This window comes from Alexandromys fortis, unplaced genomic scaffold, assembly GCF_014885135.2.
Source record: "Alexandromys fortis isolate MF-2015 unplaced genomic scaffold, M_Fortis_MF-2015_v1.1 scaffold_147, whole genome shotgun sequence".
Taxonomy (NCBI): Eukaryota; Metazoa; Chordata; class Mammalia; order Rodentia; family Cricetidae; genus Alexandromys; species Alexandromys fortis.
In genome coordinates this window covers 3,205,774-3,208,398 of record NW_026068029.1, presented here as the reverse complement: position 1 = coordinate 3,208,398, position 2,625 = coordinate 3,205,774, and the positions used below count along the sequence as shown (strand labels likewise).

General features: G+C 37.2%; 1 non-coding gene across 1 annotated transcript; it reads left to right on the top strand.

The window, feature by feature from the left end:
* The first annotated feature begins 269 nt into the window (after positions 1-269).
* LOC126515058 (U6 spliceosomal RNA) lies at positions 270-376 on the top strand. The gene has a single exon (XR_007595738.1). It is a non-coding gene; the product is annotated as a U6 spliceosomal RNA (small nuclear RNA).
* Positions 377-2,625: the final 2,249 nt, after the last annotated feature.

The window sequence follows — 2,625 nt, the reverse complement described above, 5'->3', positions numbered from 1 at the left end:
TAACCCAAAATATCCACTAAATATGGGACATCATGAAAAGTCCAAATCTAAAAATAATAGGTATAGAAGAAGAAGTTCAACTCAAAAGCACAGAAAATATATTTAACAAAAGAAAACTTTCTCACCTAAAGAAAGATATGCCTGTGAATATACAAGAAGCTTACAGAACACCAAATAGACTGGTTCCCAAAAAAAACCTCCCCTCATCACATAATAATCAAAACACTAAACATACACAGTAAAGAAAGAATATTAAGAGCTGCAAAGGAATGCTCACTTCGGCAGCACTTATACTAAAATTGGAATGATACAGAGAAGATTAGCATGGCCCCTGTGCAAGGATGACAAGCACATTCATGAAGTGTTCCATATTTTTAATCAAACACTAAACATACAGAGTAAAGAAAAAATATTAAGAGCTACAACGGAAAAAGGGTTGGGAAAAAATATAACAATCAAATGGACCTAAGAAACAAGCGGGTGTAGCTATCCTAATATCTAACAAAATAGACTTCAAGCTAAAATCAGTCAAAAGAGACAAAGAAGGTCATTTCATATTAGTCACAGGAAAAATCCATCAAGAGGAAATCTCAATACTGAACATCTATGCCCCAAATACAAAGACACCCTCATATGTAAAAAAAAATTTCTAAATTTTAAATCATACATTAAACCCCACACACTAAAAGTGGGAGACTTCAACACTCCCCTCTCACCACTGGACAGGTCAATCAGACAAAAAATGAACAGAGAAATAAGGGAACTAACAGATGTTATGACTCAAATGGACTTAACAGACATCTATAGAATATTCCATCCAAACAGAAAAGAATATACCTTCTTCTCAGCACCTCCTGGAAACTTCTCAAAAATTGACCACTACCAGGAGATGGTGGCGCATGCCTTTAATCCCAGCACTTGGGAGGCAGAGGCAGGTGGATCTCTGGGAGTTCGAGGCCAGCCTGGTCTACAGAGCTAGTTCCAGGACAGGCTCCAAAACCACAGAGAAACCCTGTCTCGAAAAACCAAAAAAAAAAAAAAAAAAAATTTGACCACATACTCGGTAACAAAACAAATACAAAATAATTAGAATAACCCAATGTACTTTATCAGATCACCATGGTTTAAAACTAGAAGTCAACAGCAACACTAATTCCAGAAAACCCACAAACACATGGAAATTAAACAATGCTCACCTGAATCATCAATGGGTCAAAAAAGAAATAAAGGGAGAAATTAAAGACTTCCTAAAATTCAATGAAAATAACCACACAACAAACCCAATTTTATGGGACACAATAAAAGCAGTATTAAGAGGAAAGTTCATAGCACTAGATGCCTACATAAAGAAGCTGGAAAAATCCCACACTAGTGAATTAACAGAACATTTGAAAACTTTAGAAGAAAAAGAAGCAAACTCACCTAAGAGAACTAGACATCAGGAAATAATCAATTACCATCGCCCAGCAGTCACCTAGTTTTTGACAAAAAAAAAAAAAAGCCAAAATATACTGGAGAAAAGAGAGCATGTTCAATAAATGGTGCTGGTCGTCCTGGATCACTCACTACATGTAGAAGAGTGAAACAATTTTTGTCTCTCACCCTACAAAAAACCTCAACTCTAAGGATCAGCACAAAATGAAGGATCTCAACAGAAGACCTGACACCATGAGTCTCACAGAGGCATAAGAAAGGACTTTCTGTACAGATCCCTGATAGCACCAATAGTAAAATCAATCACATGTTGGTTTAAGAGTCAAGTCTTTGAAAAAAATCACGAAATTATTAAAACAAAAAGTATTAGTCAAAGCTTGGAGTGGGGAAGGCATTCAAAACATATCAACAAAGGTGAAAGAGACACAGGCAAAGAGTGACAGACAGTAAAATAAACAACATAAAGATAAGCATTACACTTAAACAAAATTGAGGGAAAGCAGTAAGGTAATCTTTCCCATGAAAAACTGTAAAAAAAAAGGCCTGGAGAGATTGCTCAGTACTTAAAGCACTTATTACCCAATCAGCACGCATGTGGATGAAGTTATGATACCTGCTGGGTGGGCCTGGCACCAGCTCTTAGAAGGTGGAGACAGGGGATCCTCTGAGAAGTCGACTAGCTATTGATAAGCTCGGAGTTCAACCAAAAGACCTTGCCTCAATTAATAAGGTGGAGGGAAATTAATAAGGTTGACATTAGTCCCAGGCTATCACACACATGAGCACATGTGTGCATGTACACTTGAACACACCTAAGCTCCCAAATACTTAACTGAATGTGTATACACTTCACACATACACTTAAAAACTGAAAATGAGAAAAGGATATGGTTAAATAAAATAAACTGACAGATAAACATATTTTAAATGTTGATTTTTTTCTAAACAAAAATGCAAATTAAAGATGTTATTTTGCATATCTGCCTAACAGAAGAACTCAACTAAACAATGTGTACATATAAAACACTGCTCAGGCCGGGCGATGGTGGCGCACGCCTTTAATCCCAGCACTCGGGAGGCAGAGGCAGGCGGATCTCTGTGAGTTCGAGACCAGCCTGGTCTACAGAGCGAGTTTCAGGACAGGCTCCAAAGCCACAGAGAAACCCTGTCTCGAAAACAAAACAAAAAAAA